The sequence below is a fragment of the Sinohyriopsis cumingii genome, chromosome 2 (genome assembly GCF_028554795.1).
Source record: "Sinohyriopsis cumingii isolate HCF-2022 chromosome 2, ASM2855479v2, whole genome shotgun sequence".
Taxonomy (NCBI): domain Eukaryota; kingdom Metazoa; phylum Mollusca; class Bivalvia; order Unionida; family Unionidae; genus Sinohyriopsis; species Sinohyriopsis cumingii.
The window spans coordinates 100,462,077-100,487,998 of record NC_142962.1 but is presented as its reverse complement, the minus strand read 5'-3'; the positions used below and the strand labels follow the sequence as shown (position 1 = coordinate 100,487,998).

The 25,922-nt window shown below is 34.2% G+C and overlaps 1 long non-coding RNA gene across 2 annotated transcripts; it reads right to left on the bottom strand.

Annotated features, from left to right (window-relative positions):
• Nucleotides 1–226: 226 nt before the first annotated feature.
• LOC149805477 (uncharacterized) lies at nucleotides 227–21,139 on the bottom strand. 2 transcript variants are annotated; one of them, XR_016419674.1, is made up of 6 exons: nucleotides 21,015–21,139; nucleotides 14,392–14,433; nucleotides 13,265–13,400; nucleotides 11,894–12,019; nucleotides 3,740–3,808; nucleotides 227–2,048 (listed from the first exon to the last, which is right to left on the bottom strand). It is a non-coding gene; the product is annotated as an uncharacterized LOC149805477 (long non-coding RNA). The 2 variants fall into 2 exon arrangements; XR_016419675.1 differs by lacking the exon at nucleotides 14,392–14,433.
• Between the last annotated feature and the right edge of the window lie 4,783 nt (nucleotides 21,140–25,922).

Genomic DNA, 25,922 nt, shown 5'->3' with positions numbered 1-25,922 from the left:
CACATTATTTGTGTTTTAGGCTTTATGATAGTTTCGATGACAGTAGTATTAAAAGAAGCAAGTACATATCATTGTGATAATAGTGACACGCACACACAATTCATTTAAATGTTAAAGTAGCACCAGTCGTCAGTGGCCTACACGTCACTTTAAGTAGATGTAAAAATAAACACTTAAAGCCTAGTGCTGAAACATTCTCTTTATAAAAACATTTTCATTTCCTTGGCAAGGTTATGGGCATTTATTTTGTATCAAAAGGATAAATGAACGAGTTACTTTAAGGTACATGGAGTTCATACAATCATATGCAACTACATTCGTGGTGAGAAATTGTACATGTGCTGTAAATGAGACCTAACATTACTAGAATCTACCTTAAAGGTCACTACCATTATGCAAGTACCTTTCTTCAATAGTTACATGTTTAAGAGTTTTGTATCAAACATGTAGAAGAAATTAACCTCTTTAAGACGAACAATTGTTTCCATAGACTACTTGTTTAACTTACCAGAGGTGGTTGTTTAAGAGGGGTTCTACAGTATTAATCTATTTCGATGGAATACACAATCAATACCAATATGGAAACAAACCGATATATTTTATACAGTAGAAACAAAGTATAGACTACATGTAAATTAAGCAGATTGCCATTTTCAGTGAAGCCAATGAAGGCCAAGCAAACATTTACCTGGCATATGTCGGCTTATTAAGTAAAAAGTACCTAAATCATATTGCGGAAATATCTCATGTATTAGCTGAAAACTATTTCTCACTGCAATTTTTCACTATAGGTAAGTTTTACAAAAGAAATTGTGCAGATCACATTTTACCCAATTTTAGTATCGGGTGTATTATTTTAAGGTATTGAATTTGGAAGCATCTATATATTTTAAGTTATTCTTCATCATGTCAGAAATGACCTTGATATTATATAAAAGGTTTTGTAAAACTCAGTGTTTTATATTTACTCGCATTTCTTGAATAAACAGCATTTTCACCACACCAAGAAAAAAAAATATTCTTGAGTTCCTGGATATAGACTAATATATCGTGTTATTATGCCCCTTCCAAAATATCATAAGGAGAGCATATTGTTTTGATGCGAACCATGAAATCAACAACTTTATTACCTGTAAGTCATAAATAGATGACATTTTCCATTTTCAGACAATTACAGCAACGTATAATTACACATTTTTAAAATTTTGGTTTTACATTTTTGGACTAAAACCCGCTAAGGATGACATGAAATTTTGAAGGCATATATGTATGTAAATCTTCATGACCTGCTAAGATTTTCATCTCTTTGCATTATTTTCTTTTCAAATATTTATTATTTGTGGAGTGGAATAGGAAAGGTTAGACATTTATTTGGTAGAAACTTTTAGTACAGTTGAAAAAGCAAGTTAGACATAACATTTTCCAGGTGTATTATCATGCAGATGTAGACGAATTGATTATATTTTTAGGCTGATACAGCAATTTTACCTTTTGTTGTACACATTCTTGAACGGTTTCGACTTAGACCTTCCTCAAATAAACAACTTTAGCATTTTTGAGCAATAGTTACTGGAGGTAGTGAAATTTTGAATTTTAATATTACTATTTGTGGTCATTTGAAGATGGCTTGATTAGATTGTGATGTAATGATATGAAAATTGTATTAAAATGTGGATACATATGAATGGATTGGATATATATTCCTTTGGTCTGCAGTGGGTTCATGCTTTTTTATGAGCTCAAATCTAAAGGATTAGATGTAGTGCTAAAAAGAGATCATCTGTAAACAATATGACATTGGATTCATTGTCAGATTCGATTCATTGTTGTGAGAAATGCTTTCTTTTTTAGCTCCTTTGTTGCAAGCACGTTCTTCACGTGAAACAAATAATAAGACATCACCAGCTTCTGCCTGCCGATATAGCAAATTTAGTCATGGCATCCTGACACTCTTTCTTTCGTGGCACTCTTCTGCCAGGAAACATTTCAAATGCTGTCAAGGATGCATCTTTTCTTCTTTTGTCCATTTTTTCTTGGTTTCTTTTCCTCTGGAGAGAGAAAGTAAATAGAGGTGATGTGATGTGATGTGATGTGATGTGATTTTGATTTTTAACGTAGCTTTAACAATTTTTCAGTCATATCGCTACGATGTCTGCAATGTGGCAGTTTATAGTGATGTCTAGCACTGGGGCATCATGTCGCAGACATGTAGCATGATGTCCCACCCAGTCACATTATCCTGACACCGGGCCGACCAGTCCTAACACTAACCTCTTAATGCTGAGCGCCAAGCGAAGCAGCTGTTAGTACCATTTTTGTAAGTCTTTGGTATGACTCGGCCAGGGATCGAACCCACGACCTCCCGCATCCGAGGCGGACGCTCTAACCAGAGCGGTGTAAATAGAGGTGATATATATATATATATATATATATATATATATATATATGACAATAACTAAATTATAATTTAATGGGGATAATAAAGACTCCATTATGAGAGTTCATAACGTCATTAAATAAAGGGCTACTCGATAGTACAAGTGCCATATTCCCCATAACTGTGAATCAGACGTTTTAGTCCTAACGTCATAGCGTATACTGGCCTCAGTATTGTTTTCTTCCCTTTAGCATATTCCATCTCCATGATATATTAATTCCTTTCAGAACATTATACCTGGCATTTTTTTTCTTATATGGTTTACAAATGTTATCTGTGGTTAGGTCAATAATGAAGTTGTAAAATACACTGTTGGAGGAACTTGACTGATATTCAAAACTTAACAACTTTATTATTATTACTGTTATTATTATTATTATTATTATTATTATTATAAGAATCGTGATGCTGCTTGTTTATTGCCATGGGTTTGGATCTCTTAATAAACTCCTCCTCGACAGACTTGCTCCAAACGTGCATCGTTTGCTTTGGTTTGATGGTTTACATCACAGCAATACAAATAGACTATTTTGTACCAAGGCAACTGGAGTTACCCGAGGATACATTATGGCAGCCATCCCGTACTGATATAATGGCAGGATTCTAACCTGCCCAGTAATACTTATAAATTCACGTATAAGCTACATATGTTACGGTTGTATACATAGTGGTAGTAAAACTGATTTTAGAAATAAAATGAATATTAGCTTCAAAATCTACGAGGTACAGTGAAATATCTCGGTTTAAACATTCATTGGAGACAGCTTCTGTTGAGTTCATGAAAACTCATTGGACTCTTTTGTTAAAATAAAATTAAGCCTTCAATTCTCTGATAATGTAGATAAATTTTATTCACATTTAATTACAGATTTGGTTTCAGAAAGATCAGATGATGTACCTATCGATTGTATGCACAGCAAATGAAAATGAATATATCACATGCATTTTTATTTTTTTTTATTTCCGTAAAATTGAAATTTCACATATACGGCATATTACAAATCAGTAAAAGGCATTGCGCATGCATTATGTTCCACTCCCTTACAAACAAGATCAAGTCAGTTATTTAACAATAGTCCCAGGTGGGCCTGTGAGGTCTTGTCTGACTGAAAAACTATATTTTAAAAAAAAAGCCAAATGCCGGGGTGATTCGCAGGGCAAATTATGTCAGAATGATCCTTTATGACATTTAAAGTTTCCCTATTTTTAGTAATAGCAGCCTTATTCGATGGCAGATTAGTATCATGTGTACAATCTTGAAACAATTTCATTCGACCTCACTGAAATAAAGATTGATCTTACCGGCTGTTTGTGCCCGGTCTCTATCATTACTTGTGCTGACGCTGGCATATTGCATTTGGAGTGCCTTTGCTGAAAAAGTTTCATTAGCAAGTGACAAAAAAGAATCCTGTTTGGTCAAAATTTTGATTTACTTGAAAGATGAAAAGTTTATATAAATTCTAACATCTAAATATTTTCACATGTTACTCCACATACATTAGGAGGAAACATTAGGAGGATATCCTCCTAATGTCAGAGGTCCTTTTAATGTTGGTGTGTAAATATGGGGTTGTCCTCCTAATGTAGGTAATGTTTATAATCTGTTATCCTCTTCCATTAAATGAGTCAAAGCAATTTCACTATCAGTATCGATTATGTAATCAATATTATTTTGAAGACAACCATATTTAAGATATAAAAATGTATTTCATGAGAATAAACATCTCGATAGTCGTGCATATGAAAACTGATATAAAAGAGGTATTCTTGCATAGATAATATTTCAAGCACATTTGGTCTACTGTGATTTTGAACTTACCCATTCACATTTTCTTCAGTTTAAACTTCACTTCTTTGACGTTTTATAATTTGTTTTAATTAATGAATCTGAATAAAGAATGAATTAATGTTTCAGTTCTGTCCTTATTTACATCTCCATGAACCTATGACGACTATATTTCTCAATATACCCTACTTGACTGACCTTACTATTCCATCTAATAATTCACAATGCTTTCTCATGCACACAACCACTTGACTTTAACTATCCAACCATAAATAGCTCCAAACTTGTAAATATGTTGATTATTAGAAACTTGACAACAACTATTTACAGATCATATGCAATCTACGTGACAGAATTTAGACAAAAAAAAAAATAGATACAGTCATGCACCAAAAGTTATTAAAAGAAACGTATATATACAGAACACCTCCTCTCATAACGAAAAAGAAAGATGCCTCAGTAATGACAAAAAATATATAAAACAAAGCATTATAGTACAAATCTACATGAAAGTGAATGTGTAATAAAAAAATTTTAAATTTTCACTTTCACGTAGATTTGTACTATAATGCTTTGTCTTATATATTTTTTGTCATTACTGAGGCATCTTTCTTTTTCTGTTCTGTTTTAATCCATACTTTTCTTGTATATGTAGATGCGAAAGTGTCTGGCCCAGATTATTTCAAATATCGGAATTCCGAAGACTGGTTACTCCAAAGTCACAAACGTCTGATTGCAGTAACTTATGGTAATGCGCATCAAATCCCAAATAGTCCTAATAGCGTTATCACAAGTTCAAATGTATGATATTGTAAAGGGGCGAATTTCTGGCGATCTAAGAAGAATACATTAGTTGAGACCAGAGAACCATTAATTAGATTTATGGAGACAGGCGCGTATCAAATCGCCATACTACCGTGTTCGGTAATGTCCTTTAGAGGGAGAATTTTATTCTTAATTAAGCATTTGTTTATACAGCCGCCAGACGGAATATTAGGGACAGGGTAAACTTTATTTTCATGGTAAAGTTGTCACAATTGAAAAATCGCAGAAACTCTGTTACTCAAACTACCAGGTCAAGCTGACCCCAACTTTATCGCCTCTGGATAAGGCGGCAGAGATAATTGATTCTGATTGGTTACGTTAAATAAGGGGCGTGTTTCCCACACAAAATTTCCTAGGTTTTAATATCGCCACATCGAAAATTTTAATCATTCTAAGCTTTTCCTGCAAGAGGAAACTCAAGAGCAGGCTTAGAGGATTTGCAAGAAATTTCCTTGTAAAAGAACTGTTGTCCTTAGGAGTCTGCTGTCGAAAGAAACCGACGAACTAATTTGGCGATTAGAGGGAAGAACTTGAAAGCAAAGGTTGTGACAGTTCCATGTAATTTGTTGATGCCATATATAATGTTTTGCTAAATTTATTTACTTGTATTTGCATGAATCTTTTTTCTACATTCGTATAATAATTTGTCTTATGAAGTATAACTGTGTTGAGTTTATGCATAGGAAGTCGTACATTATACTTCTTTAGATAAGTTTGACGAATTGTTTGAATTTTGTCGTCTTGTTTGCATAAGAACTAGGTTCTAAGAATTTAGTGCATTACATTAGTTAATATGATTACGAGAATCCGTGTGAATTCACCGAATTTAGAAGATTTCACGTATGATTAAGGGTAAGTGTGCATTGACTGAAATGATGTAGTAATTGATGTAATGTATCCCATTTATTCGCTGAGTAAATTGAGGCTGGCTCAGAACCCCAGGCCTCGTGTGGTGTGTTAATGTGTGATGTTAATACATAAAGAATTAGCCATTTGACTAACTATGGTCATTATAGGACATGTGGAGTCGATTGATAGCCTTAGCATCTGTCTAGCACTGATAGTAAAATCTGATAAAAAGGGAGAATAATGCAAAATCCCCTGTGTCATACATAACAGGAAATTTAGGTTGTCTATATTTATATTTATTTAAAAGGGAGAAAATAGCTCCTAACACGTATATTGTGACGTTATCCTGAGACGTATACTGTGACGTTATCCTGAGACGTATACTGAGAAGTATAGAGAGAAGTGCAGTGGGACGTACAATCCTGTGACGTAATCCTGCGACGTATTAATTTCTGAAACGTATTCTGAGAGTATCCTGAGACGGATGGTGGAAAGTATCATCCTGAGAACTAAGGGTCTGAACAGCTACAGTGGAAGCAGAGCAAACTGGGGACGAGTAGGTTATGCAATCGTACAAGACGCTGACTTAGATTGTTCACTCGATCCTATGATGAACTAAATCTATCAGTAAACAGATCGGCTATTTTATTTAAATCTATTTGTGCCTCTTTGTAATTCGGTGAAAGTTTAATTTCTAAAAGCAGAGTATATTCCTAATGTAATGAATTCTCACAGTTGTTTTATGTAATTGGTTAAATTGTTTGTTTACATGTACGGGTGCTCGTGTTGGTTTGTTCTATATATCTGCTCAGATCTCTATCTATTTCACCTATAAGTTTCACCACTTATATTTATATTTACTCGAACCGGGCAATAACATCAAGGGCGGTCAACCTCTAGATAACGAAAACCAAATTAAGCGGGACACCCACCAGAAAACACACCTTACAGCTGTTCCAACTGAATTGCAGTGGTATTCCAAATAATTTCCAATATTGAATGCGTTATTGTGCGTGTACTCTAAAAAATGCTAATATACATGTGGTGTGTAGTGTGACGATGTGCTAACAGTGTTTTAATGTATCACAATAATATATTCCAAAAGTTTTCTTGTCTGAATTCCCTAAAATTCCAAATAATTGTTCCAGTCCAAGAATGTTATTGATGAGCACTTTGTAATTCTGGTGAATAATAATTTGAATGAATAATTCTGCCCAAATTAAATACTGAACATAACAACAATACTTATTCTGCATCAGATGTTGAATGTAAGAAATAGTAATTTCTCAAGTAAACAAGATTATATTAAAATCTAAGACGCATAACAGAACCAGGATGAGGGTCAAAAGTTCAATTCTAGAAGATTTTTAAGTTGTCAACAAGATAAGGCCTATTACTAAATTATAATAAAGAACATGGGAAGCATCAGGTAGAATAGGTTTTAATGGGGAAATTCCACTTTCATTGACCCAGAGGGAAAAAACATGCTTAATTAATATTTATCTGAGTAATTAATCCTCAATCATAGAAAAATATTAGCTATGTATTATGGTGTTTGCAAAATAAATGTTACTGGGCAGGTACAACATGGATTTGATATTCGACAGGTACCTTATACAAATGTATATACGATATAATCATTAAGAAAACTAATAAAGAATACAAATTAAATATACGGAACATAGAGTGCTGACCACTCGTCATAGCCACCAGCAGGTACAAAACTCACCACCTTAGACGACATTGTGAAATCTGGTTGGTTTCACTCTGTGAAATCATAACACCAGTGGAAAAGAAATTCAGAAACGAAAAAGTTAAATTTCAGAAATAGAATGTAACTTATTTGAAATTCATATCCAGAAGGAGCCCCCAATTACTGTTACGACTATATGGTCATAAACTAAGTAACAGAAAAAAGCGAAACAAACAAGTTTTGTAAACCTGAACAAATAATTTAATTTTGAAAGCTATAAAATAAAACATGAAGAGGAAAGTACAGTATTATGAATTAAATCCAAAATAATTCCAAACGTTCTATCACAGGTCCTAAAATTCGAATATTCTGAGTGAATTCCAGATCCTCGAATGTACTAATCTGCTAACAGTCACCATGACATTGTCCAGAACTCCTTTAAATAAATTCACAATAGTCCCAGAATAATATTTAGTCCAATGAGCATTGTGAATTCCAATGAATAATCCAACAAATGTCTCCTCTCGAACTATATCTAAAAACGACATTAAACACATCTGCAGACTGATATTAATCCAAGAATATATGAAATAAGAATCAGATATAGGAATGAATTTGAATCAGGAATTAATTAATTGCTCATTCATCTCCATATATTCATCTCCAAGTGTCTATTACGACTATATTTCGCAATATACCCCACTACTCAATGTAATATTTTACAATGTTTACTCAGGTACACAACAGTGTGACTTTAACTAGACAGCTATAAATAGCTTCGTACTTCTATTTGTAGACCCTATGCTATCAGTGTGCAAAAGTTGAAACATGGAAAATAGATAAAGTCGTGCTACAAACGTTACCAAAAGTATGGACATACATAACAACAGATATTGGATATACAAAACAACCGGTATAAATATAACAATGAAATGTACACCACATATTGTGAACGTTGTTGTATTTGAATTTGTTGATGTAAGTATCATCTTTCGCTAACACTCTTCAGTAACATGTTCTTCGCATTCTCACAGATAATCTCAATTTCTATACGACCGTGTCGTAAATACTCCCCTTCCCATAAGAAATGCAGTGAAAATTTAAACAACGGTTGGAGCAATAAACAGAGCTAGAATATACCTGGACAAAAGAATAAGTTACCACTGCTAAATCAAACGCTAGACTTTATAGCGATTGTGCCAAAACATGCCTGTCTTGGAATGCAGACATAGTGATATTTACAGACTAGGTTCACTGTCCAATATAAGTTCGCGTGATCTCTTATTATCAATACACGCCGAGATGAGTACCATTTTATTTTTCTCTTAGCTTGTATCAGCTGAATATCATGCCTGTCACCATTATTTCTGTTCTAACCTGTTTAAAAAAGAATAATTTTTGCTGGTGAATTCTGTTGCGTCTGTTCTGTTCTTAGCGGCCTTCTGATGCTGTTTCTGATACAATACTGTACTTCTGCAATAACGCTACTACTTGTCATGTGCAGATATTACAAGCAAGCCCCCCCCCCCCGAGGGGCCCCGAGTGGCCGAGTGGTCTAAAGCGCTCTCCGTTACGGATCACTGCCACCTCACCTCTGTCTTCGTAGGTTCGAGTCTCGGATTCGGCCAATGTGGGTATGTGAGAAAGCTTGCCAGTAGCTTCTCGAGGGTCGGTGGTTCTTTCCGGGGTTTTCCCGGGTTCTTCCTCCACCATTAATACTGGCCGCCATGTATAGCCTATCGTGTGCTGAAAAATGGCGTTAAACCCTACAACAACAACAACAACAACAACCCCGAGAAACGATTCAGGTGTGGAAACATGTAATGTAATTTTTACGACTCTATGGTTTTAAAGACAAACAAACATAAGAGTGAAAACCAACAAGTTTTGTAAAACTGAAAATTTGATTTCTTTCATTGTGGTTATAAAAGCCTCCTTAATTTGATTTTATCAAATATTTTGCAACAGTCCTCTCGTTCTTCAGAATAAGTTCAATTAAATCAAAGCATCCAATCGTGACTATGTGCCCCTATATACAGACAGTTCGAAAGCCGGAAACAAGTGCAAAAACCCCAGGCAGAATCTCGCGTGTGTTACTGTGTAAAGCCTTAATTTTCCAGCCATACTAGATCTTTAATGTACAGTGAAATCTTTTGAGAAAAATATCCTCTATTCGGTATATCTTTACAATCAGAAAACCTTGCAAAAGCTAAACTTTGGCATGCCTGTAATATCCAAAATCTTACAGAAACATGATTCAATCTGGACAAAAATAGTCTGTACTATTGGTTGTCTATTCTCATAAGTATTAAAAATAATGATACGGCAGATAAAGAAAAGTTGCCGTGCAACCACCCATTTCTGAATGGAACTTTCCATATTCTGATTTCAAATATTATATAATTATTCTTCATTCCTGGCTAAATAGAGAATGGAAACTCCACAAACAAGTGTCAGAACATTCAATTTATCAACGGAGAGTGACATTCAAGCCATAGAGATGAGGTGGTATTATACCGATCGCATATAGGACACACATACCTGACTCGTGCATGCATTCTGAACAGTTAAGTTCGACCATATTGCATAATCTGTTAGTATCCATCCACTGATAGTGGAGTACATTCCTACGGAGTATGTCTACCTCGTCGGTGTGAGACAGAATTATTTTTAAAAAGTTTATACACGGACTCGATAAAGAAACTTTATGATCATGTACCACCAGACATCTTGGACTTTGAGGGAAAGTGGTTTATATACAAAATTATTTTAAGGACTACTTTTTTAAATAAACGCTTTACATAATTATTTCATCTTTACCTTTTAACTCGCATTTTTAATACTTCATTTTAAGTGCTTTTGAAAGGCTTTTTGTGATTTTTCAAACAAATTATAGTATTTGTTGGTGTAATTCGTTATAGCAACATTTGCAGAACTATACGTTTAAGTGGTACCATATTGCGGGTCGGATGTGTATTACTTCAATAACTGGACTATAGTCATGATAGACGTTCGAACTATACAGCAAAAAGTCGCTTCCAGAGACTGCAGCAATATGAGTGTGTAAGACCACTCAGTTAAAATATAGATCAAGGGTACTGTGTGTGTGTGTTAAATTCAAGTTTAATGTGTATGATAAAATATCGGATATGTGTAGCGATTCAATAATTTAAGGTTTCACTGCAGTCATGATGGACGTTCTAACAATACTACGAACTGTCACTTCCAACGGAGATTGCGACTATATAAATATGTAAGACCTCGCAATGTCAATACAGGTCAAGTGTCCTGTATATGATAACAAGTCGGATATACCTGCCTCCTTCACTAGGTCTCATATTTGTTTTTTTATTCTTTTAAGTTTATAAATGAAAGCTTTATTACAATCACACCATGTGCATTAATAAACTACTTTTCTGTATAAGCAATTAGGTGTCAGTAGAAACTTATTTTAACAGATGGCGCTCCCAACAATGTTTATTTATCTTATTATCCCGAGGGGAAAAAGTATTAGAAACCATTCAAACCGAATTTAGAACAAAAGCTACTAATAAATGACAAAACTTAAAATTTTAGATCATTATTTTAGTCTCGATGTAAATACAGATTAGAGCTTTCGCATCTAACTTAGAAGATGAATTACCTTTTTTCCTAGTGATAGGATTGTATGTCCATTATTCTGATTCGAGGTGAGGTGGTAGTTTCTAAAACACCGTGTCAAATGTTACTTTTATTTATATGTAGAGGCTATAAATGAAATTATGGAGAAAACAATGATTTGTCAACATTTTAGATTTCTTAGTAGCCAGCTCAATTGGATTGTAAATAACTTAATGTTATGTCTACTATTATAACAGCATGGTAAAGAGCACAGGTAGTGTTATTATACCTTTTTGGAATTATTATTTCTTAAACGTTCGTGAATTTAAAAAATACCACGCTGGATTTATATAAACGAAGACAAAATATTATCTATATACTAACGAAACTAATTTGTGGCTCCTGAAATAGCATGTGGGGGGTCTTCTTAATATAAATATAGAAACACTTGATTACGACGCTATTTGTTGCCATTAGGTCAATTATTCTTTGGCATCTACCTTCTTGGTCAGATTTTGAAAGATACGGGGAAGTATTTATTTTAAACGTCTGTATTCTCTTTGCTGTAGTTGTAATATGGACTGAAAACATATATGAATACAACATGTTTAAATAACTGTACAGTGAGCGTGGCGTGCTTCCTTTATCACCCTTTCCTGTATTTCAATCCTCTCTTAATTTTTATTATGAAAGTACTACTCACCGATTTCGTCATTAATTATTTTTATTTTCAAGGAATCGGGTTGCATTCGCTTCCTGATAAGAACTTTGGCAAATTCTTGAGGGGATACTCTTTTTTTTTCTTTCGTTTCATAGGTGGTTCGTGAGCCTGAAAAGGAAGTGTTATACATTTTGTAAATACTAGTTCTTGCCATTATTTTTAATAAACTTGAAAATAGTTGTAAGTAAGTCTTCATGAAAGTTGTGGAAACTGACACGTACTGTAAATAAGTAAAGTCAAGGTTTCACAGCACTATTTGAGCTGATGTTGCATTCTGTCGTAGTCCCTAAGAAAGTAACTAGTACTTTTACTCAAATTTTTCATTGAGATTTCATCAAATTTGTGGACAAAAGAAGGGAATATATAAGAAACATACTCAATTCAGTGATACCTAAAATGCTCAAACAGTATACCATGCAGTGTACTGCTTCTGGAATGCGGTCATGTCACTGGTCATTTGTAAGCATAAGTGTTGGCAGATACACAAGGAAATAATGTTGACTCGGCAGAGAAAGTATAATTATATTATGACACTATTAAACTTGGTATTTTATTTGTTTAGGATATTAATTAAATTTGTACTGAAATTAATTAAGTGATAATGCCATACTATTTTCATTATTTGTGAAATTTATGAACATTATTAGTTAAAGATCTCATCAACTCGTCGTGTGATGGCACTAGGAGAAAATTTGTTTGTAAAAGATATTATTAATATTCTACTCACTATGTTTGTGTTGCGTCCCTTGAAACTATATAATTAGTACAATGTAATTATTCGTTAGCATCTACCAAAAGCTTCGCACAAACATGTATAGACCAAAAATGGCAAGATTTGTGGAACTCCTCCACAAAAGGTAAAAAGCACCATGAACCCCAAAAAACCGTAGATAGGAACGTACAGCTACCTAAGGGTACCTATTTAGAACAGAAGACCATAAACAGGATAATAACTGGAAAAACTAAACTAGCAAGCAGTTTTGGAAGGTTTATAGGACCCAAACCAGCAAGCATTAACTGCTTTAACTGCCACACCACCGAAGATCTACACCACGTATTCAATATATGCCCAAAATATCAACCCGCTAGGAAAATATTTATCAAAACCAAAAAGAGATTGGATCACCACACACATACCCAGAGTTACTTATGGACTCTAATCAAAATAAACAATCAGCATTTAATAATATAAATAAATTCATAGACTCAGCAGGACTTAGGAACAAAATATAATTACTATCCCCACAAAACCAAAAGACCCAGTAACTAGCTAAATAAATTTAGAAGCCCCCACATAAAAACCCATAACATATCATTCAATTTTATAAAAATATTAATAAATAATTCACTTACGAAGCACCTATCAAAAACTAAGGAAACCGCAAAATCAGATGTCCTATATGTCCTTAACGAACCGAGTAATCAGCTTGGACTCCGGTCCTAGATGTCCTTAACGAACCGTGTAGTCGGCTAGGACTCCGGTCTCTTGCTAAATAAAGTATAAATAACATTCGATCTCTAAAAACATTAATAAATGAATAACTTAAAGAGCAATATCTAAAAACTTATAAATAACATAACATAGAAAGTATACCCTAAACACCTCGACTAGTAATACAATAAAAATCTTGAAAATCTCTCTTCATACATGATTTCTACTAACAACCTCTATGAACAGCATAGAACACACACACACACACACACACACACACACACACTTTTTTTAGAATATTTTAAAGAAAAAAAATTAAAAATAAATAAATAAAACGCAAGAAACACCAGGCAAATGCAACAAGACACCAGCTCTCCTTCACACTAATGACAGCCAACCATTCAACTGTAAGGGACCTTTATGGACCCACAGATTGAGGCCAAACTATCAGGGTTCCTTGAACCCATGAAAGCCTGGGGGAGGTGGCACCATTCCTTCCCCAGGAACAACTAGCAGACTGCGGTGCAGTCATAAAAGTGGCCCATGCACAATTGTGCGCACGCCACTATAATTAAACTCAACAACAACAAATTTACCAAAGTCAATTATATATATATATATATATATATATATATATATATATATATATATATATATATATATATATATATATACGAAATTAAGTACTGGTTAGGAAAGGTGGATGCAGGTTTAGGAAACCAAAAGATTCAATTAGGAGATCAGCTATGCTCAAATATGTTAACATTTAAAACGATTCACAATTTACTTGCATGCGTAGAAGGCATGGCAAATGTAAGAGCAATCCAGTTGCAATACGTCATAGAAATGTTACCTACCTGATATAAGCCAAGTCATTGTTATATTGTTTTGCAAATTTACAACGTTTTGACAACATTGAATTATATAAGCCAGTCCCCCGCCGCCACTTCCTTTGCTCCTGGGTCCACAAATACGAACAATGAATCAGGTTCTTAACTACTAAATTATTAGAGGCAATATGTACTGCCAGAAATCAAAGTAAACTTACCTTAATTTGGGAATAGGAGCCTGGGCCAGGGAGTATCGCCACCTGTAACGTCAACGTCAAACGCGAGGAAAACTTAAAAGTCTTCGAAAAGCGGAACATCGACATAAAATGGTTGAGCAAATCGGGTTCAATCAACTAAAATCCTCAACCCAGTCTTTAGAGAATATTTTAACAAATGCACAAAAGAGCCAAAATTAAATATGCTTACCATCCAAAAGATAATAACGCTGCGGATATCCGGTAGGAAACTGATTTAGGATTTTCTTTAGAATAAGAAAGTAGGCATGTAATTCGTGTGTCACAGGGCCACATCATGCCAAAATGTGTCTCAAGACTGTATATTATAAGTTGATTAAAAGTGTACTGTGTAGTACATTAAGTGCATTTTTAAAAAAAAAAAAAAGTTATTTAATGGTTAGTATGGCACAGAAATCAGATATGCACGAGACAGTCTGGGGCCCCGAGTGGCCGAATGGTCTAAAGAGCTCATTGTTCCGGATTATTGCCGTCTCACCTGTTTGCGTTGGTTCGAATCTCAGGCTCGGCTAACGTGGGTACTTGAGAAACCTTGCCAGTAGCTTCTCGTGGGTCGCCATGTAAAAATGCTGTGCTGAAAATTGGCGTTAAACCTTACAACAACAACAACAATTACAGTCTCGTTAAAATGGTCTTTGAGAAGTAAAAATATGCAATCGTCAGGCCCTTAAGTAAGTAATAGCATGTTGGTCCGAATGCCATATCACAATATAATGATAGTGTATATTCTGATACTAATGCGAACAAAAAGCCGTCGTTCCATGGATAAACGTTTATTTTTTATGCTTTATTTTTTTTGGACAAATTTAATGTATGTGGTCAAAGATTCATGGTGCAGTCTCCCTTACTAAAATAATAATAATAATAATAATAATAATAATAATAATAATAATAATAATAATAATATTATTATTATTATTATTATTATTATTATTATTATTATTATTATTATTTGTTGTTATTGTTGTATTATCAAAAGACAGCCTCGATAACAACTACTAATATTACTACTGCCACTATCATTTTTACCACTACTAATACTCTTACAACTGTTACTAATTTTCAACACGATATCTAACTCATTGTTCTCAAATCTAAACAATTAGGTATCAGTGAAGTAAGGGCACTTTTTTTAAAAGTAAAAGTGACAGAATTTTTTTTAGCATAGAATATATTTTTAACCGAACGATATAGGCAGTAAAGCTAAAGAGTTCCTGGACAGTGTATTCTAAATCAACAGAATCCATTTCATGGAGACATTTCAGTGAAAATCTACAGAATTATTATCTACATCGTTCGGAGATAAATATTACGATTATTAAGTATTATATGTTGTAAGGAATAGTTTAATTAAAGTGAATTTTTCTTGAACTGGGAGAAAACGAAGGAACTTCAAGAACCAGATTGCAAACCTCCAATCAAAGTATTCTATTACAGACTTTCAACTCACATCACCATAGCAACACAGCCATCTGCTGTAGCTGAAGCAGTGGTGTTATGCAAAACTAACGGTTAAGTACAGGTCAAGTCGGCAGTGAAGATAACATTTTCCTAGCCTAATGTTTTAAGCTTATTTAGATCCTACTGTTTCATATACTGAAAAAATAAAGCTGGTACTTAATTAAAAAGTACATTTTAAAGTAATGTTATGTATTATGTATTCGCTGTTTACGAGACTTTGAATGAGTATATTTTAACTTTCAAAATTTTATGCAAATTTTTAATGGAGATGCATTAAGTTAGCTGAAGTTCGTGGCAAATGAATAACTATATAAATGTAATCTGAACAACTCCAGTTAATGTTTATGATGACGTGTTGGAAAACTTTCATATTCTCCAAGTGAAAGCAGTATATCATAAGCTGCTTTAATCCACTTTAGAATCTTTCGATGCAAGTTGAAATTGCAGACATATTCTCTTTGGTACACAAAACAAAAACTTATTTTAAATAAGATTACGGCAGTTAATATGGAAAATAAACCAAATGTGCATAGAACAATCAATCTAGCGTATAACTGATTCAGCTCAACACTATCATACAGATGTTTACGTGACTTTAGAGACATTCCAAATGAATATTCTTTCTTTGCCAGGGGGAGAACCTAAATAAAACTTCACACGTTCCAAAGAATGCAGATTTATTATTCTTCTCTTTAGAACGATTTTATCACAGCCATAAGCAATAATTATTTACATGAGCACATATTTGTGCTGTGAAGAGGGAAACTTTATGCATTAACAATGGTTTTTACAATTTATTCCCAAAGTAAGATTTATTAAACTCACTACTTAAGATTTCATTGAACATAAAGTTTAATATTCACTAAACCATTTATAGATCTTTAAACCAACAAATGCAAAAGTTTACAAGACATCTATGCTTGACGCTTACGGCAAGTAATATACAGTTTTAATTTCGAATCTTAGTATTCATTAAATGCTTATTAAATCATAAATGTCAAATTTACAAATGCTTACAAATAATTCATATTCTCTATACTTAATTTTTCTCACGGCTATAAACATGATTTGGCATCTGCTTAATATTTATATCAGGGAAAAACTCTTATAAATATTTGAAACTATATGCAACTATTTACTTACAATTAATATTAAATCTATACATGTTACTGACAAATGTTTGACCTTATCATCATAGTCAATTTGGCCCCATGACAATTCGGCCCAACTCGAAAGACAATTCGGTCCAACTCGAAAGACAATTCGGTCCAACTCGAAAGACAATTCGGCCCAACTCGAAAGACAATTCGGTCCAACTCGAAAGACAATTCGGTCCAACTCGAAAGACAATTCGGCCCAACTCGAAAGACAATTCGGCCCAACTCGAAAGACAATTCGGTCCAACTCGAAAGACAATTCGGTCCAACTCGAAAGACAATTCGGCCCAACTCGAAAGACAATTCGGCCCAACTCGAAAGACAATTCGGCCCAACTCGAAAGACAATTCGGTCCAACTCGAAAGACAATTCGGCCCAACTCGAAAGACAATTCGGCCCAACTCGAAAGACAATTCGGCCCAACTTAACAATAGATATTTGGACATGTCGGTTTACATATAAAATAATAAGCCAATATTGATTGTTTACTTGTAATATTTGAGATGTTTAACGAGACGGGCTCCAGCTGTGGAATGGAATACAACATGTGGCGATAATTGCAAAACACTCCGATATATCATGTGTCATAATACAAGTTTATCGATTTCCCCCGCACGAAAAAGTCGTTTGTTATTTCTAACGAAACGCCATTTCTAAAGAATTAACTTTTGACGATATCTGTACACGCCAGTTTTGGCTACAAGCGCGGTGAAAGAACCAACATACGTTATAGCTTTCTGTTTTTTTTTTTTAATTATGAAAACTTAAAGATAAAAGAACGGTAGAAGTTATTACTATTTTCGATGAAAGGCACAAGATCAAAAGACGGACACTGGAGCCATCTTTTCATTGATTTCTCAAGTCACCTTCAGTTATACAAAAATAACGGTAACATGAGTTTTGCAACTTTCGGTTACTTTGACAGTACATCATAGATGTCTTTTATGTATTTTTCTGGGCAGTATAATATTATCACTTTTTTATATCATACAAATATATGACAACTGGAACCTTTTGTCTAATTCTGTGGAAAGCAAGAGCTTGTTAGAACACGTCTTCTCAGCATTGACATAAAAGGTATAAGATCATAAAACCGTAATACTAGTACAAGAGTACAAGCATTTATAAAGGAAAAATATAAATACATATAAGTATACAAAGCTAAATGAAGAGTAAGGACTAAATCGCTTTGATTCAAAATATTGTGTTAAATAAATTATTTAAATCTTTTGTCATTCTAACGAAATTTTGCCCAGACGAAAATAGTTGCGTGTTATTTTTCAGTAGAAACACACATGTAAATCACAACACGCTTGTTGCAGGTATTTGGATGCATGAACTTGAATTAATTATGCCGTAAACATGAACAAACATTGCGTAACAGTGTCGTTGATAAACCTCCAAGACAGAGAACAGAAAATATGACGTAAAAAGAATCCCGCCCTGTGACTGTGAAGTCATCATGGCCGATATTTTCTCATGGACTACAAATCATTATAAGTGATATTACAGAATCATGTCTATATCAGACATGGTCGAGCAATGGAGTAAGTGAATTACGTAATTGGCGTATTGCTACTTTTATGCTTTTATCTGTTATCAAGTCTGGATGTGTTCACAACATACATCTATAATATGCAGCATTTTATTTTAGAACGTCGTTAAGGATTGTTCTTCGTCAGATTAAGAAGCAAGGGATTTGAGAATCCGGTGATTGTGTCAGCAAGGGTGTTTTCTGTAGATTGCGTGCTAATGCGTAGTGCATGCCTGAAGTTGTCCATCAATGTCAGCATTGCTGTTTAAGTTGTAATTCGAGTGACCAATTCATTCATCTTTTTTTTTTTTTTTGAAGATCACTTTACACCACAACCAAGTATCTTTGATTTTCCAGTCCTTTTTCAGAATTCTTGCCTATTTTGGTGATCTTTCATATTGTTTGTGTTAAGTCGTAATTAAAGTACAATTTAAAGGGCAGTTTGAAGTACACCTCCGTTTAGCACCCTTTTTCTTCCTTTATATATATCTCCACTGGACAAAAGTCAACTCCAACAAAGTTTGAAAAACTCAAAAGAAGAAAAAAGAAATCGACTTTTTGTATAATTTCCTTCAGATATAATCACTTCATCTATATATTCGTGCAAATATGGCTTGCAAATTTCAAGTTTCTTTACTGAGTAATTTTAGCTAAAAGTGTAAACCCAAAATGTTAAAAACTTTATATTCAAAAGAAGAATAAAACATACTACCTAAAAATATAGTAATCTAGATATGAATAAAAATATAACAACGAACTTTTTGTGGTATTTTGCCAAGAGAAACAAATCATCTTAACAAATTGTTCAGAATGTTCAAACGTTTTTCTTTTTAAAAAAAATTCTGAAAAATGTCCACTTTGGTTTAAAATCTAATAAGGCCATTGTAACCTGTATACATATATTTCTACAAAAAACATGACTGTAGATTGTAGCATGAAAGTTTGTTACAATATATTAAAATAGAACCCCGTAGACAATATAATGTAAAACATCTAACCAGGTAACATAGGTCGAACAGCTTTTGTGGTGTCTTGAAGACATTAATTCTCATCTGACAGACAGACGTAAATAACACAAGCAATATGCATTTTAAACATTTGTGAGAAACATAATATCATGTGTCACAGTTTGGGACATATTTGCCTGAAGCTACGCATGATTTTGAATGATAAAATCAGCACTGAAGCAAGGTGCAACAATAAAAACCAAATGTTGCAAAGTCAAGAAAACAACAATTTTATATAAATGAAAGCGATTATGTGAGAAATAGCTTCCGGAATCAGGAAGAATTTCAAAACCTGACTGCGAAAAGATGAGAAAAAGAGATTATAAAAAAAGAAATAATTTCATTAAAAGTCGACTTTACTTAGGAAACACGAATTTTAGGATATATGAAAAGTCCATTGTATCAAAACGTGGCAGAAAATTTGGTGAACTATATTTATAGCTATAACACTGTATTATCAATCCTTGATGACGTCTGCTCAGTTTCGACATGAATTTAAAGTAAAACTTTAGTGTTTTTATCTAAAACATCACATTCCGTTTTATTTCTCTATAGATCTTTCGCCGCTAACGTACAGTTGAGAAATTATGTTACAGAAATAAGTCAGTCTGACGCACTTGGAGGTATCAGTTTGCTCGATGAATAATGAACTATAATTGATTTATTATTTATAATATATAGCAGCTGTAGTACATAAATTGGGCGTAAGAAGTGGAAGGGAAAACAACATGACAGGTGCCGTGACACGAATTGTTCAGTTCCCACTGACATGAAACCTTTGTATTATATTTAATATAAAAATAAAATCTATTTTAATTAAACATTAATATTAACGACATATGTGCACAATGCTTTGACTAAAAGCCCACCCCGAACAGAAACGATATACCAAACAGCTTTATAACATGACTGTCTGTGAGTTCACTGCGAATAGATCTGACGTCGGCGTGCAGTTGTCTTTTTAACTTAAATAATGACATGTCTAGCGAAACAAAACTATTTTTCATTTATGAATAACATAACTGTTGCAAAAGAAATGGCTAGTCATTATATGACGATTATATTTCCTAGCTCTCCCACATTGCTATGAAGCGGGGAGTATTTTTATCATTTAAGTTGTGCAAAGCATAACGCTAAAATGGAATCTCATAAAAACTAAATATGGCATAAGGGCCGTAACAGTCACGGTTCCGTCTTCAAGAGCGAGATATATATCGTTTAACCCACATTCGAAACACATGTTGATGAAATAGAATCCTAATTATCTTACATGGTCGTTTAAAAAATAACTTGCTATTGATATTTTTGTCCTAACATGTAGATATTTAGTTGAATACAAAAGGAAATGTAATTACATTTCATTCTAAGGTTATAATGGTTAACCCTTATATTCCAAAATCCCATGGCCGAGTGGTCTAAAGCGCTTACCTTTTCAGCTCACTGTCATACCACCTCTGTCTGCGTGGGTTTGAGTCTCAAGCTCGACTAACGTGGGTACGCGAGAAAGCTTGCCAGTAGCTTCTCGTGGGTTGGTGGTTCTTCCCGGAGTTTTCCAGGGTTCTTAATCCACTAGTTATACTGGCCGCCATGTATAGCCTATCTTGTGTTGAAGAATGACGTTAAACCCTAAAACAACAACAACCCATTAAAAAAAAGTAACATAATGGGACGCTTGCGTGCGAGCAGATTCATATCTGTTTTTTTATTTTGGCCTAAGTTAAATGTTAATTATAAGGCTATTATTGTGTAAATATTATCTCCTGAAATAAAGTCATATAATGTATTCCAAGTCACAACATACATATGATTACATCCGCATGCTGAAGTCTAAAACAATTTACCATATATTTACGTGATGTACAAAGAGAAGTAGTTATATTTGCTTCCTACTAGCAAAAGTCTGCCCAAAAGCATCCACGAGGTACCGTAAAAAAGAAACCGAATTTTGAAAAGGTCAAGATAAAGTTATTTTTGTCTAAAAGAAGGCGGTTGTGTGAGAAACTGCTTCCGAAATAGATTTTCAACAGTTTCCATCTTTTCATCTTCCGTTTTTCAATTGTACCCGCCAACCATCAGTGTGTTATGATGTTGTTATGTTGTTTGTTTGTCTGTCTGTCCGCCTCTCTGTAAGCAGTTTTACAACTTGAGTTCTCCAACATCGACTTTCATAAAGAAAGAAAAAAAAAAGAAAAAAAACAATGGTTGGCTTTCAAGTTTGGTTCGGAATTACTCGGATTCAAAAGATCCAAGGTCAGGGTAACTGCGCCTGAAGGATGGATGAAAAACGGTGTCCAAACAAGAATTCTAATTCTCCATCAGCTACGATTATCAAAAATTGAACTTGTCGATTTTCATTGTCAAAAGGACAAAGATCAAGGTTATTGTGATTGTACAAAGATGAAAACTTGTTTGCAAGCAATACCAGAAGTTCTACGTCCCAGACCTTGACCAAATTTAGTGAATGACTTCCACTTGGGGTACAGATGGAGCTTAACGATTTTGATTGATCATGGTCACCATGACATAAAGAAGAAAAGTGATTTCTACAGAAAATTTCAGTTTGGACTATTAAATATAGAGTGGGTGTCTAATGTGAAGTACTTTCAAATCAGTGGTCTATCATGACATGTGGTCTTCTAAATCAGTTGCCTTTCATGACAGGTGGTCTTCCAAATCAGTGGTCTTTCATGACAAGTGGTTTTCAAAATCAGCGACCTTTCATGACAGGCGTTCTTTCAAATAAGTGGCCCTTCTTGAGAGATGGTCTTCAAAATCAGTCATCAGTGGTCTTTCATGAAAGATGGTCTTCCAAATCAGAGGTCTTTCATGACAGGTGGTCTTCCAAATCAACTGACTTTCATGACACGTGGTTTTCCAAATCAGTGTCCTTTCGTGACATGTGGTCTTCCAAATCAGTGGCCTTTCATGACAGGCTGTCTTCCAAATCAGTGGTCTTTCATAATGGTTGTCTTCAAATCAGTGGTCTTTTATGACAGATGATCTTCCGGAACAATGGTATTTCATAACATGTGATATTTAGAAATAGTGATCTTTTATGACAGGTAGCCTTTCAAAAGCAGTGGTCTTTCATTAAAAGTGATCTCCCAAAACTGCTCTATTACGATAGGTGGTCTTCGAAACAGTGGTCTTCCAAAGTAATGTTATTTCACGTCAGGTGGCACTGTAATTTAATTAACAACAAAAAATCTCCACCCCTTCGTATTGCACAGAAATGTAAATGTTCTGTGGATAAAGGTGATATGTGTGTGTGTGTGAGTGTGTGTGTGATTTGGATTTTTACAGTAACTTTGACACTGTTTAGTCATATCGCTACGATGTCTGCAGTGTGGCAGTTTATAGTGATGTCTAGCACTTGAGCATCGTGCAGCATACATGTAGCATCATGTCCTACCCAGTCGCATAATCGCGACACCAGACCGACCAGTCATATTACTAACCTCTTAATGCTGAGCGCCTTGCGACGCAACTGTTAGTACCATTTTTAAAAGTCTTTGGTATAATTCATCCGGGGTTCGAACCATCGACCTCCCGCATCCGAGGCGGACCTCTAACCACTAGGCCACCGGAGTGATCAATATGTTCCAGTCTATATGTATATATTATGTTGTGATGATGTAATCTGAATAATACATGTCCATGTTCATGAGCTAGTTAATTAACCACAGAGCATTAGCCAGCTTACTTTTTTTTACATGTGTGTAGGTGATCAATGTTTTAAACAAAACCATACGTTTTCGTCCGAAAAAACACTCGAATTACATATATAATGAAAAATGTATGAATATAATATTTAAATTCAAATAGTTCTAGATATAACTAGATATATAACTAGATATGTTTTCCGTGCAGAAATGTTATTCTTCAAAATATGCCAACTAAAGTATTGTCGGGCATTGCATATATGTAATGTATCCAAGTTCGAGTCCCGACAAAGAATCCAAGGTGGAAGGTGATGATTTATGATGTAACCTGTACAGTGCTGTTGTCTACAGTTCCTTGTAGAAATATCAGAAATAACACTCCAATGTTGGAAATCCGAATAAAAATTTTAAGAAATGTCTTTGTTCAAGAATTATGTATGAGCACTCAAACTCTTTCAAGAGAAACGAATTAATCTTTTAGAATCTAAATAATCTGAAAAAAAATTAACATATAACTCCAAAACTGGCAACAACAGAAGAAAACAACTTGACATCAAGTGTTTTAAGCCCAGACTGAATAAATTCTCTATAAGGTGGCGCTCTACAGTTTCACATTTTACATAGGGTTAGAATTGTAAAGAAAAATAATTTCCCCGGCTTTCCTCACTGGTTATACTGGCTATTTACAAAAGACCTCGTATATCTTAGGTAGATTTCAAAGAACCATTAATTCCTTTTATTTTTGTGTATGATTGATGAGTGTAATGCGGGTTACAGAGTATACGGCTTGGCCTTACTCCAGATGTGCACCCTTCAAAAAAGTGCTAGCTCCACTTGGTAATTTTCACTTTCTGAACTTCAGAGGTAAATTGTATAAAAAAGAGCCGATAACTTTTTTACATTTTATGTATTTGGTAATTTATTCATTGCACTTTCAGAAGCTGGTATTGTCTAGTCTGGCAAAATTCACTTGAACGTAAATTTCGTAAATATATTCTTTCAGTTCAAGTGGAAGCTTTTTGATTCTTATCAAAACATCATCACTCTTGTTTGCGGAGTCACTATTTTCCTTCCACAAGAACTCCTATATTGACCTTGTCCTTTTACTTTTTTGAACATGCTTCGTGTACTTCTCCTTCTTATCATCCAGTTCCATTATCTTCTCTGATAAAGAAGCTTCCATTATGAAAGGTCTAACAGTACTTTCTTCATTCGGATGTCTTTGACACGAAATCTACCACCAAACATTGTCTTTACTACAAAAAGTCTGTAGATCCTTTCTCTCTATGCTTCTTCACTGGACTGAATACGCTTTCAATTAAAAACCTATTAGATTAACTCAGCTTCACATAAGCAACTCTACTGTTAAATTATAATACTTAGTTACTGGATTAACCGCAAATTCAAACTTCTACTTCCTCATCTTTTGCACAAAACAAATGGTCAACGTCCTTCTGCTTCTTTTCATTCCGCACACGTTAACAAAATTTTTCAAAGAACAAATTTTATCAAGAAACTTCTCCAGTAAATTTAAGAGGATACCTGGAGAGTATATCATGTTGTTGTTGAGTTGTCAAATCTGTTCTTGACAAGTACAGTCTCCAACAGGAGTTCTAACAAATATGAATCGTTTATTCTTGTTCACTTGATCTACCTTTCTCCTATGCAACTCTTGGCCAAGATTATATCTGTTCACTAGCTTGGACTTCTCCTCTCCCCTTGACTTGTAATGAAACTTGTTGGTATGATCTTGTAATCCCAATGGTAATCGTTTGATATCCCTAGTTACATTCCTATCACGTAATGGAACTTTCACTCCAATCCAGTCCATATTAATTCCAGAAGCTAACCAGGCAATGACCCAAAAGAAGCCTAAAACCTACACTGATATATATCCCATATTTGCTTTAAACTCAGTTCTTGGTGCTAGAAAAGTACTTTTAAAAATTAACGTTCATGCCTAGGGGAAAAAACACTTCATATAGAACGTATTTACATTTCAGAAAAGAATGCCGACTCTTTCTTGCTATAATCAATGTCTGTGTTTAAGAAAAAGATAAAACAAACTAGAAACAAACGCTAAAATTGCACAAAGTTTACATTTCTCCTTTGTCCGATACACACAATGTTTTTGGTTTGGCCAGCTACAACTTGTGTCCCGGCGTTGATGTTTCCGGAAATTACATCTTTTCAGTGAGGGTGTAGGTCACAAGCTACATACATCTTCATCAGCATCCCAAGTCGCTAAAAGTTTACGAATCTTTCCTTCTCGTACAGGTTGAGAAATATCTAGATGAGAGCGCAAAGCTTGTAACAGAATGAGTCTCTCGTGCACATTTAAAGGAACCTCGAAAACAAAGATATACGGCAAGCATGATTGGAATGAGCGCAAAGACAGCAAACTGTACTAACAAAGGTATGTTTTCCTTCACGTCCGCATATCTTAGAGGTTCAATCCTCTTTCAGGGCAAACTTGGCATCCTTTTGTAGAGCTTGAAATAAGAAAACTGAACAAACTTAAGCAGTTTGCTAAATATATTTTCTTCCGCAGCAATGGACTAAACAACATAAATACCGTTGCAGCAATAAAAAGCCTTAGATCTTCTATAAAAAGAAATTCATCAAAAAAATAAAATTAAAAATTAACGATGACTAACCAACAAAACCAAATTTA